The sequence below is a fragment of the Lathyrus oleraceus genome, chromosome 1 (assembly GCF_024323335.1).
Source record: "Lathyrus oleraceus cultivar Zhongwan6 chromosome 1, CAAS_Psat_ZW6_1.0, whole genome shotgun sequence".
NCBI classification, from domain to species: Eukaryota; Viridiplantae; Streptophyta; class Magnoliopsida; order Fabales; family Fabaceae; genus Lathyrus; species Lathyrus oleraceus.
The window spans coordinates 285,812,136-285,825,312 of record NC_066579.1 but is presented as its reverse complement, the minus strand read 5'-3'; the positions used below and the strand labels follow the sequence as shown (position 1 = coordinate 285,825,312).

The 13,177-nt window shown below is 34.3% G+C and overlaps 3 non-coding genes across 3 annotated transcripts; all 3 read left to right on the top strand.

Annotated features, from left to right (window-relative positions):
* Nucleotides 1-854: 854 nt before the first annotated feature.
* On the top strand, nucleotides 855-927 carry TRNAA-AGC (transfer RNA alanine (anticodon AGC)). Its single transcript has one exon. It is a non-coding gene; the product is annotated as a tRNA-Ala (tRNA).
* Nucleotides 928-2,538: 1,611 nt separating this feature from the next.
* TRNAA-AGC (transfer RNA alanine (anticodon AGC)) lies at nucleotides 2,539-2,611 on the top strand. Its single transcript has one exon. It is a non-coding gene; the product is annotated as a tRNA-Ala (tRNA).
* A 4,926-nt stretch (nucleotides 2,612-7,537) lies between these two features.
* TRNAA-AGC (transfer RNA alanine (anticodon AGC)) lies at nucleotides 7,538-7,610 on the top strand. Its single transcript has one exon. It is a non-coding gene; the product is annotated as a tRNA-Ala (tRNA).
* Nucleotides 7,611-13,177: the final 5,567 nt, after the last annotated feature.

Below are 13,177 nucleotides of genomic sequence, written 5' to 3'. Positions count from 1 at the left end.
ATCTGGAATAAAAAGATTCAATTATGAAATTTAGTAGGAATCAATTGTAGATTCTCATAGACGGCGCCAATGTTCAATGGTGGAATAAGAATGAGAGAGGTATGTCATAATATGGAAGATGATGCTTGCAGCTCTGATGTGGAGAAACGGGTGGACCTTCAAGGTTAGAGTAACAACGCTCAAGTTAGTTATGGGAAACCTCAAGGTGAATAATATCTTGGGAAAATGAGTCTCATACCAGATTTGGCGCGAAAGAGGAGTATTTAAAAGGAGAGAATAATTGGTCCTTCATAATCTTCTTTTTGGGCTTTGGTCTGGCTCGAAATATCTGCTATTTTAAAGTAGTTTTATGGCAGCCTCCGATTGATAGATGTAAAAAGGGCAATACAAATGGTTCATCAATCAGTGCTTCTTCAGCATGTGGATGTATGTTCAGAAACATGGATGTTTATTTCCTAGGCTTCTTTTCTAAGAAGTTGAACTTTTGTACATCCTTTCAAGCATAATTGTTTGGAGAAACTCAAATATTACTGTGAATAAGAATTAATTCAACCCATGGCATGAAAGTGATTCATCTCTAGTTTTACTAGCGTTTAGTTATAATTTATTGGTTCCTTGGAAATGAAGAACATTTGGCATAATTGTAAGACTATAGTGAAAAATATTAAATTTTTCGCCGCTCATATCTTTTATGGAGGGAAACTAAGGTGATGATAACGTAGCTCACATTGGTCTTTCTTTCAATAATTTTATTATTGGAATGGTTTGTGTTCTTATTTGAAATATTTGCTTCGAACAAACTTAGTTCGCCATTGTATATGGTTTTTTTAATAAAACTAACTGAGTTATAAAACGGGGATGTAGCTCAGATGGTAGAGCGCTCGCTTAGCATGCGAGAGGTACGGGGATCGATATCCCGCATCTCCATAAATAAGTAGTTGGAGAAAAAAACTATTATATCCTTATTAACCTTTTTTTTCAAATAAAAATTCCATTAATTGTAATTTTTAAGGAAATTATATCATCGTAATGAACATAACTGATCATTATCTTAAAAATGTTGCAAAATTAAAAGAGGACATTTATGATGAGTGTGAGAGAGTATGAATTAATATTTGACTGATCGAAACATTCTAATTTTCATATATTAATTATCCATTGATTAGATATTATTCTTAGTCAAATTATCCAAATTCGGTTAGATATTATTCTTTACCGCCCATCAATTATCCATTGATTAGATATTATTCTTAGTCAACTTATCCAAATTCGGTTATATATTATTCTTTACCACCCATCAATTATCCATCTTGTAAATTGGACAGGGAGGTCCAATAGCATAAGATGTGGGAGAAAGCTCACCACATCATTCTAATTGTCCGAGGAAGACTTCTTACTCTACGAAAAAAATACAAAGTCGCCACCGAACTTTGTTTATTGCAAAGGAAAGCGAAAATATTGATAAAATCCTTAACAGAAAAAAGAAGATGGTCGTCGCAACCAAATTCGGGTTCGGTCTTGCATCTCTCCATTCTACGTTAGTGAGTGCGTCTCATTTCGAAGTTGACGCAGTTCGATTGAATAAACCTTCCCCAACGGTAATAATAAGGAGTATCATGATACGTCTTAGTTCAGGAATCTCTGGAATCGTCTCCATTTGATGTAATTTTTAGATATATGGAGATCTGGAATAAAAAGATTCAATTATGAAATTTAGTAGGAATCAATTGTAGATTCTCATAGACGGCGCCAATGTTCAATGGTGGAATAAGAATGAGAGAGGTATGTCATAATATGGAAGATGATGCTTGCAGCTCTGATGTGGAGAAACGGGTGGACCTTCAAGGTTAGAGTAACAACGCTCAAGTTAGTTATGGGAAACCTCAAGGTGAATAATATCTTGGGAAAATGAGTCTCATACCAGATTTGGCGCGAAAGAGGAGTATTTAAAAGGAGAGAATAATTGGTCCTTCATAATCTTCTTTTTGGGCTTTGGTCTGGCTCGAAATATCTGCTATTTTAAAGTAGTTTTATGGCAGCCTCCGATTGATAGATGTAAAAAGGGCAATACAAATGGTTCATCAATCAGTGCTTCTTCAGCATGTGGATGTATGTTCAGAAACATGGATGTTTATTTCCTAGGCTTCTTTTCTAAGAAGTTGAACTTTTGTACATCCTTTCAAGCATAATTGTTTGGAGAAACTCAAATATTACTGTGAATAAGAATTAATTCAACCCATGGCATGAAAGTGATTCATCTCTAGTTTTACTAGCGTTTAGTTATAATTTATTGGTTCCTTGGAAATGAAGAACATTTGGCATAATTGTAAGACTATAGTGAAAAATATTAAATTTTTCGCCGCTCATATCTTTTATGGAGGGAAACTAAGGTGATGATAACGTAGCTCACATTGGTCTTTCTTTCAATAATTTTATTTATTGGAATGGTTTGTGTTCTTATTTGAAATATTTGCTTCGAACAAACTTAGTTCGCCATTGTATATGGTTTTTTTAATAAAACTAACTGAGTTATAAAACGGGGATGTAGCTCAGATGGTAGAGCGCTCGCTTAGCATGCGAGAGGTACGGGGATCGATATCCCGCATCTCCATAAATAAGTAGTTGGAGAAAAAAAACTATTATATCCTTATTAACCTTTTTTTTCAAATAAAAATTCCATTAATTGTAATTTTTAAGGAAATTATATCATCGTAATGAACATAACTGATCATTATCTTAAAAATGTTGCAAAATTAAAAGAGGACATTTATGATGAGTGTGAGAGAGTATGAATTAATATTTGACTGATCGAAACATTCTAATTTTCATATATTAATTATCCATTGATTAGATTATTCTTAGTCAAATTATCCAAATTCGGTTAGATATTATTCTTTACCGCCCATCAATTATCCATTGATTAGATATTATTCTTAGTCAACTTATCCAAATTCGGTTATATATTATTCTTTACCACCCATCAATTATCCATCTTGTAAATTGGACAGGGAGGTCCAATAGCATAAGATGTGGGAGAAAGCTCACCACATCATTCTAATTGTCCGAGGAAGACTTCTTACTCTACGAAAAAAATACAAAGTCGCCACCGAACTTTGTTTATTGCAAAGGAAAGCGAAAATATTGATAAAATCCTTAACAGAAAAAGAAGATGGTCGTCGCAACCAAATTCGGGTTCGGTCTTGCATCTCTCCATTCTACGTTAGTGAGTGCGTCTCATTTCGAAGTTGACGCAGTTCGATTGAATAAACCTTCCCCAACGGTAATAATAAGGAGTATCATGATACGTCTTAGTTCAGGAATCTCTGGAATCGTCTCCATTTGATGTAATTTTTAGATATATGGAGATCTGGAATAAAAAGATTCAATTATGAAATTTAGTAGGAATCAATTGTAGATTCTCATAGACGGCGCCAATGTTCAATGGTGGAATAAGAATGAGAGAGGTATGTCATAATATGGAAGATGATGCTTGCAGCTCTGATGTGGAGAAACGGGTGGACCTTCAAGGTTAGAGTAACAACGCTCAAGTTAGTTATGGGAAACCTCAAGGTGAATAATATCTTGGGAAAATGAGTCTCATACCAGATTTGGCGCGAAAGAGGAGTATTTAAAAGGAGAGAATAATTGGTCCTTCATAATCTTCTTTTTGGGCTTTGGTCTGGCTCGAAATATCTGCTATTTTAAAGTAGTTTTATGGCAGCCTCCGATTGATAGATGTAAAAAGGGCAATACAAATGGTTCATCAATCAGTGCTTCTTCAGCATGTGGATGTATGTTCAGAAACATGGATGTTTATTTCCTAGGCTTCTTTTCTAAGAAGTTGAACTTTTGTACATCCTTTCAAGCATAATTGTTTGGAGAAACTCAAATATTACTGTGAATAAGAATTAATTCAACCCATGGCATGAAAGTGATTCATCTCTAGTTTTACTAGCGTTTAGTTATAATTTATTGGTTCCTTGGAAATGAAGAACATTTGGCATAATTGTAAGACTATAGTGAAAAATATTAAATTTTTCGCCGCTCATATCTTTTATGGAGGGAAACTAAGGTGATGATAACGTAGCTCACATTGGTCTTTCTTTCAATAATTTTATTTATTGGAATGGTTTGTGTTCTTATTTGAAATATTTGCTTCGAACAAACTTAGTTCGCCATTGTATATGGTTTTTTAATAAAACTAACTGAGTTATAAAACGGGGATGTAGCTCAGATGGTAGAGCGCTCGCTTAGCATGCGAGAGGTACGGGGATCGATACCCGCATCTCCATAAATAAGTAGTTGGAGAAAAAAAACTATTATATCCTTATTAACTTTTTTTCAAATAAAAATTCCATTAATTGTAATTTTAAGGAAATTATATCATCGTAATGAACATAACTGATCATTATCTTAAAAATGTTGCAAAATTAAAAGAGGACATTTATGATGAGTGTGAGAGAGTATGAATTAATATTTGACTGATCGAAACATTCTAATTTTCATATATAATTATCCATTGATTAGATATTATTCTTAGTCAAATTATCCAAATTCGGTTAGATATTATTCTTTACCGCCATCAATTATCCATTGATTAGATATTATTCTTAGTCAACTTATCCAAATTCGGTTATATATTATTCTTTACCACCCATCAATTATCCATCTTGTAAATTGGACAGGGAGGTCCAATAGCATAAGATGTGGGAGAAAGCTCACCACATCATTCTAATTGTCCGAGGAAGACTTCTTACTCTACGAAAAAATACAAAGTCGCCACCGAACTTTGTTTATTGCAAAGGAAAGCGAAAATATTGATAAAATCCTTAACAGAAAAAAGAAGATGGTCGTCGCAACCAAATTCGGGTTCGGTCTTGCATCTCTCCATTCTACGTTAGTGAGTGCGTCTCATTTCGAAGTTGACGCAGTTCGATTGAATAAACCTTCCCCAACGGTAATAATAAGGAGTATCATGATACGTCTTAGTTCAGGAATCTCTGGAATCGTCTCCATTTGATGTAATTTTTAGATATATGGAGATCTGGAATAAAAAGATTCAATTATGAAATTTAGTAGGAATCAATTGTAGATTCTCATAGACGGCGCCAATGTTCAATGGTGGAATAAGAATGAGAGAGGTATGTCATAATATGGAAGATGATGCTTGCAGCTCTGATGTGGAGAAACGGGTGGACCTTCAAGGTTAGAGTAACAACGCTCAAGTTAGTTATGGGAAACCTCAAGGTGAATAATATCTTGGGAAAATGAGTCTCATACCAGATTTGGCGCGAAAGAGGAGTATTTAAAAGGAGAGAATAATTGGTCCTTCATAATCTTCTTTTGGGCTTTGGTCTGGCTCGAAATATCTGCTATTTTAAAGTAGTTTTATGGCAGCCTCCGATTGATAGATGTAAAAAGGGCAATACAAATGGTTCATCAATCAGTGCTTCTTCAGCATGTGGATGTATGTTCAGAAACATGGATGTTTATTTCCTAGGCTTCTTTTCTAAGAAGTTGAACTTTTGTACATCCTTTCAAGCATAATTGTTTGGAGAAACTCAAATATTACTGTGAATAAGAATTAATTCAACCCATGGCATGAAAGTGATTCATCTCTAGTTTTACTAGCGTTTAGTTATAATTTATTGGTTCCTTGGAAATGAAGAACATTTGGCATAATTGTAAGACTATAGTGAAAAATATTAAATTTTTCGCCGCTCATATCTTTTATGGAGGGAAACTAAGGTGATGATAACGTAGCTCACATTGGTCTTTCTTTCAATAATTTTATTTATTGGAATGGTTTGTGTTCTTATTTGAAATATTTGCTTCGAACAAACTTAGTTCGCCATTGTATATGGTTTTTTTAATAAAACTAACTGAGTTATAAAACGGGGATGTAGCTCAGATGGTAGAGCGCTCGCTTAGCATGCGAGAGGTACGGGGATCGATACCCGCATCTCCATAAATAAGTAGTTGGAGAAAAAAAAAATTATATCCTTATTAACCTTTTTTTTCAAATAAAAATTCCATTAATTGTAATTTTTAAGGAAATTATATCATCGTAATGAACATAACTGATCATTATCTTAAAAATGTTGCAAAATTAAAAGAGGACATTTATGATGAGTGTGAGAGAGTATGAATTAATATTTGACTGATCGAAACATTCTAATTTTCATATATTAATTATCCATTGATTAGATATTATTCTTAGTCAAATTATCCAAATTCGGTTAGATATTATTCTTAGTCAACTTATCCAAATTCGGTTATATATTATTCTTTACCACCCATCAATTATCCATCTTGTAAATTGGACAGGGAGGTCCAATAGCATAAGATGTGGGAGAAAGCTCACCACATCATTCTAATTGTCCGAGGAAGACTTCTTACTCTACGAAAAAAATACAAAGTCGCCACCGAACTTTGTTTATTGCAAAGGAAAGCGAAAATATTGATAAAATCCTTAACAGAAAAAAGAAGATGGTCGTCGCAACCAAATTCGGGTTCGGTCTTGCATCTCTCCATTCTACGTTAGTGAGTGCGTCTCATTTCGAAGTTGACGCAGTTCGATTGAATAAACCTTCCCCAACGGTAACAATAAGGAGTATCATGATACGTCTTAGTTCAGGAATCTCTGGAATCGTCTCCATTTGATGTAATTTTTAGATATATGGAGATCTGGAATAAAAAGATTCAATTATGAAATTTAGTAGGAATCAATTGTAGATTCTCATAGACGGCGCCAATGTTCAATGGTGGAATAAGAATGAGAGAGGTATGTCATAATATGGAAGATGATGCTTGCAGCTCTGATGTGGAGAAACGGGTGGACCTTCAAGGTTAGAATAACAACGCTCAAGTTAGTTATGGGAAACCTCAAGGTGAATAATATCTTGGGAAAATGAGTCTCATACCAGATTTGGCGCGAAAGAGGAGTATTTAAAAGGAGAGAATAATTGGTCCTTCATAATCTTCTTTTTGGCTTTGGTCTGGCTCGAAATATCTGCTATTTTAAAGTAGTTTTATGGCAGCCTCCGATTGATAGATGTAAAAAGGGCAATACAAATGGTTCATCAATCAGTGCTTCTTCAGCATGTGGATGTATGTTCAGAAACATGGATGTTTATTTCCTAGGCTTCTTTTCTAAGAAGTTGAACTTTTGTACATCCTTTCAAGCATAATTGTTTGGAGAAACTCAAATATTACTGTGAATAAGAATTAATTCAACCCATGGCATGAAAGTGATTCATCTCTAGTTTTACTAGCGTTTAGTTATAATTATTGGTTCCTTGGAAATGAAGAACATTTGGCATAATTGTAAGACTATAGTGAAAAATATTAAATTTTTCGCCGCTCATATCTTTTATGGAGGGAAACTAAGGTGATGATAACGTAGCACACATTGGTCTTTCTTTCAATAATTTTACTTATTGGAATGGTTTGTGTTCTTATTTGAAATATTTGCTTCGAACAAACTTAGTTCGCCATTGTATATGGTTTTTTAATAAAACTAACTGAGTTATAAAACGGGGATGTAGCTCAAATGGTAGAGCGCTCGCTTAGCATGCGAGAGGTACGGGGATCGATACCCCGCATCTCCATAAATAAGTAGTTGGAGAAAAAAAAACTATTATATCCTTAAACATTCTAATTTTCATATATTATTTATCCATTATTAGAATTAGTCTTAGTCAATATCCAAATTCGGTTAGATATTATTCTTTACCGCCCATCATTATCCATTGATTAGATATTATTCTTAGTCAACTTATCCAAATTCGGTTATATATTATTCTTTACCACCCATCAATTATCCATCTTGTAAATTGGACAGGGAGGTCCAATAGCATAAGATGTGGGAGAAAGCTCACCACATCATTCTAATTGTCCGAGGAAGACTTCTTACTCTACGAAAAAAATACAAAGTCGCCACCGAACTTTGTTTATTGCAAAGGAAAGCGAAAATATTGATAAAATCCTTAACAGAAAAAAGAAGATGGTCGTCGCAACCAAATTCGGGTTCGGTCTTGCATCTCTCCATTCTACGTTAGTGAGTGCGTCTCATTTCGAAGTTGACGCAGTTCGATTGAATAAACCTTCCCCAACGGTAACAATAAGGAGTATCATGATACGTCTTAGTTCAGGAATCTCTGGAATCGTCTCCATTTGATGTAATTTTTAGATATATGGAGATCTGGAATAAAAAGATTCAATTATGAAATTTAGTAGGAATCAATTGTAGATTCTCATAGACGGCGCCAATGTTCAATGGTGGAATAAGAATGAGAGAGGTATGTCATAATATGGAAGATGATGCTTGCAGCTCTGATGTGGAGAAACGGGTGGACCTTCAAGGTTAGAGTAACAACGCTCAAGTTAGTTATGGGAAACCTCAAGGTGAATAATATCTTGGGAAAATGAGTCTCATACCAGATTTGGCGCGAAAGAGGAGTATTAAAAAGGAGAATAATTGGTCCTTCATAATCTTCTTTTTGGGCTTTGGTCTGGCTCGAAATATCTGCTATTTTAAAGTAGTTTTATGGCAGCCTCCGATTGATAGATGTAAAAGGGCAATACAAATGGTTCATCAATCAGTGCTTCTTCAGCATGTGGATGTATGTTCAGAAACATGGATGTTTATTTCCTAGGCTTCTTTTCTAAGAAGTTGAACTTTTGTACATCCTTTCAAGCATAATTGTTTGGAGAAACTCAAATATTACTGTGAATAAGAATTAATTCAACCCATGGCATGAAAGTGATTCATCTCTAGTTTTACTAGCGTTTAGTTATAATTTATTGGTTCCTTGGAAATGAAGAACATTTGGCATAATTGTAAGACTATAGTGAAAAATATTAAATTTTCGCCGCTCATATCTTTTATGGAGGGAAACTAAGGTGATGATAACGTAGCTCACATTGGTCTTTCTTTCAATAATTTTACTTATTGGAATGGTTTGTGTTCTTATTTGAAATATTTGCTTCGAACAAACTTAGTTCGCCATTGTATATGGTTTTTTTAATAAAACTAACTGAGTTATAAAACGGGGATGTAGCTCAGATGGTAGAGCGCTCGCTTAGCATGCGAGAGGTACGGGGATCGATACCCGCATCTCCATAAATAAGTAGTTGGAGAAAAAAAACTATTATCCTTATTAACTTTTTTTTCAAATAAAAATTCCATTAATTGTAATTTTAAGGAAATTATATCATCGTAATGAACATAACTGATCATTATCTTAAAATGTTGCAAAATTAAAAGAGGACATTTATGATGAGTGTGAGAGAGTATGAATTAATATTTGACTGATCGAAACATTCTAATTTTCATTATTAATTATCCATTGATTAGATATTATTCTTAGTCAAATTATCCAAATTCGGTTAGATATATTCTTTACCGCCCATCAATTATCCATTGATTAGATATTATTCTTAGTCAACTTATCCAAATCGGTTATATATTATTCTTTACCACCCATCAATTATCCATCTTGTAAATTGGACAGGGAGGTCCAATAGCATAAGATGTGGGAGAAAGCTCACCACATCATTCTAATTGTCCGAGGAAGACTTCTTACTCTACGAAAAAATACAAAGTCGCCACCGAACTTTGTTTATTGCAAAGGAAAGCGAAAATATTGATAAAATCCTTAACAGAAAAAAAGAAGATGGTCGTCGCAACCAAATTCGGGTTCGGTCTTGCATCTCTCCATTCTACGTTAGTGAGTGCGTCTCATTTCGAAGTTGACGCAGTTCGATTGAATAAACCTTCCCCAACGGTAACAATAAGGAGTATCATGATACGTCTTAGTTCAGGAATCTCTGGAATCGTCTCCATTTGATGTAATTTTTAGATATATGGAGATCTGGAATAAAAAGATTCAATTATGAAATTTAGTAGGAATCAATTGTAGATTCTCATAGACGGCGCCAATGTTCAATGGTGGAATAAGAATGAGAGAGGTATGTCATAATATGGAAGATGATGCTTGCAGCTCTGATGTGGAGAAACGGGTGGACCTTCAAGGTTAGCATAACAACGCTCAAGTTAGTTATGGGAAACCTCAAGGTGAATAATATCTTGGGAAAATGAGTCTCATACCAGCTTTGGCGCGAAAGAGGAGTATTTAAAAGGAGAGAATAATTGGTCCTTCATAATCTTCTTTTTGGGCTTTGGTCTGGCTCGAAATATCTGCTATTTTAAAGTAGTTTTATGGCAGCCTCCGATTGATAGATGTAAAAAGGGCAATACAAATGGTTCATCAATCAGTGCTTCTTCAGCATGTGGATGTATGTTCAGAAACATGGATGTTTATTTCCTAGGCTTCTTTTCTAAGAAGTTGAACTTTTGTACATCCTTTCAAGCATAATTGTTTGGAGAAACTCAAATATTACTGTGAATAAGAATTAATTCAACCCATGGCATGAAAGTGATTCATCTCTAGTTTTACTAGCGTTTAGTTATAATTTATTGGTTCCTTGGAAATGAAGAACATTTGGCATAATTGTAAGACTATAGTGAAAAATATTAAATTTTTCGCCGCTCATATCTTTTATGGAGGGAAACTAATGTGATGATAATGTAGCTAACATTGGTCTTTCTTTCAATAATTTTACTTATTGGAATGATTTGTGTTCTTATTTGAAATATTTGCTTCGAACAAACTTAGTTCGCCATTGTATATGGTTTTTTTAATAAAACTAACTAAGTTATAAAACGGGGATGTAGCTCAGATGGTAGAGCGCTCGCTTAGCATGCCAGAGGTACGGGGATCGATACCCCGATTTCCATAAATAAGTAGTTGGAGAATTAAAAGTATTATATCCTTATTAACTTTTTTTTTCAAATAAAAATTCCATTAACCGTAATTTTTAAGGAAATTATATCATCGTAATAAACATAACTGATTATTATCTTAAAAATGTTGCAAAATTAAAAGAGGATATTTATGATGAGTGTGAGAGAGTATGAATTAATATTTGACTGATCGAAACATTCTAATTTTCATATATTAATTATCCATTGATTAGATATTATTCTTAGTCAAATTATCCAAATTCGGTTAGATATTATTATTTACCGCCCATCAATTATCCATCTTCTAAATTGGACAAGGAGGTCCAATAGCATAAGATGTGGGAGAAAGCTCACCACATCATTCTAATTGTCCGAGGAAGACTTCTTACTCTACGAAAAAAATACAAAGTCGCCACCGAACTTTGTTTATTGCAAAGGAAAGGGAAAATATTGATAAAATCCTTAACAGAAAAAAGAAGATGGTCGTCGCAACCAAATTCGGGTTCGGTCTTGCATCTCTCCATTCTACGTTAGTGAGTGCGTCTCATTTCGAAGTTGACGCAGTTCGATTGAATAAACCTTCCCCAACGGTAACAATAAGGAGTATCATGATACGTCTTAGTTCACGAATCTCTGGAATCGTCTCCATTTGATGTAATTTTTAGATATATGGAGATCTGGAATAAAAAGATTCAATTATGAAATTTAGTAGGAATCAATTGTAGATTCTCATAGACGGCGCCAATGTTCAATGGTGGAATAAGAATGAGAGAGGTATGTCATAATATGGAAGATGATGCTTGCAGCTCTGATGTGGAGAAACGGGTGGACCTTCAAGGTTAGCATAACAACGCTCAAGTTAGTTATGGGAAACCTCAAGGTGAATAATATCTTGGGAAAATGAGTCTCATACCAGCTTTTGCGCGAAAGAGGAGTATTTAAAAGGAGAGAATAATTGGTCCTTCATAATCTTCTTTTTGGGCTTTGGTCTGGCTCGAAATATCTGCTATTTTAAAGTAGTTTTATGGCAACCTCCGATTGATTGATGTCGCAACCAAATTCGGGTTCGGTCTTGCATCTCTCCATTCTACGTTAGTGAGTGCGTCTCATTTCGAAGTTGACGCAGTTCGATTGAATAAACCTTCCCCAACGGTAACAATAAGGAGTATCATGATACGTCTTAGTTCAGGAATCTCTGGAATCGTCTCCATTTGATGTAATTTTTAGATATATGGAGATCTGGAATAAAAAGATTCAATTATGAAATTTAGTAGGAATCAATTGTAGATTCTCATAGACGGCGCCAATGTTCAATGGTGGAATAAGAATGAGAGAGGTATGTCATAATATGGAAGATGATGCTTGCAGCTCTGATGTGGAGAAACGGTGGGACCTTCAAGGTTAGCATAACAACGCTCAAGTTAGTTATGGAAACCTCAAGGTGAATAATATCTTGGGAAAATGAGTCTCATACCAGCTTTGGCGCGAAAGAGGAGTATTTAAAAGGAGAGAATAATTGGTCCTTCATAATCTTCTTTTGGGCTTGGTTCTGGCTCGAAATATCTGCTATTTTAAAGTAGTTTTATGGCAACCTCCGATTGATAGATGTAAAAAGGGCAATACAATGGTGGTTCATCAATCAGTGCTTCTTCAACCTGGATGTATGTTCAGAAACATGGATGTTTATTTCCTAGGCTTCTTTTCTAAGAAGTTGAACTTTGTGTATCCTCCTTCAAGCATAATGTTTGGAGAAACTCAAATATTACTGTGAATAAGAATAATTCAACCTATGGCATGAAAGTGATTCATCTCTAGTTTTACTAGCGTTTAGTTATAATTTATTGGTTCCTTGGAAATGAAGAACATTTGGCATAATTGTAAGACTATAGTGAAAAATATTAAATTTTTCGCCGCTCATATCTTTTATGGAGGGAAACTAATGTGATGATAACGTAGCAAACATTGGTCTTTCTTTCAATAATTTTACTTATTGGAATGGTTTGTGTTCTTATTTGAAATATTTGCTTCGAACAAACTTAGTTCGCCATTGTATATGGTTTTTTAATAAAAACTAACTGAGTTATAAAACGGGGATGTTGCTCAGATGGTAGAGTAGTCGCTTAGCATGCGAGAGGTACGTGGATCGATACCCTGCATCTCCATAAATAAGTAGTTGGAGAAAAAAAACTATTATATCTTTATTATCTTTTTTTTTCAAATAAAAATTCCATTAACTGTAACTTTTAAGGAAATTATATCATCGTAATGAACATAACTGATCATTATTTTAAAAATGTTGTGAAATTAAAAGAGGACATTTATGATGAGTGTGGGAGAGTATGAATTAATATTTGACTGATCGAAACATTC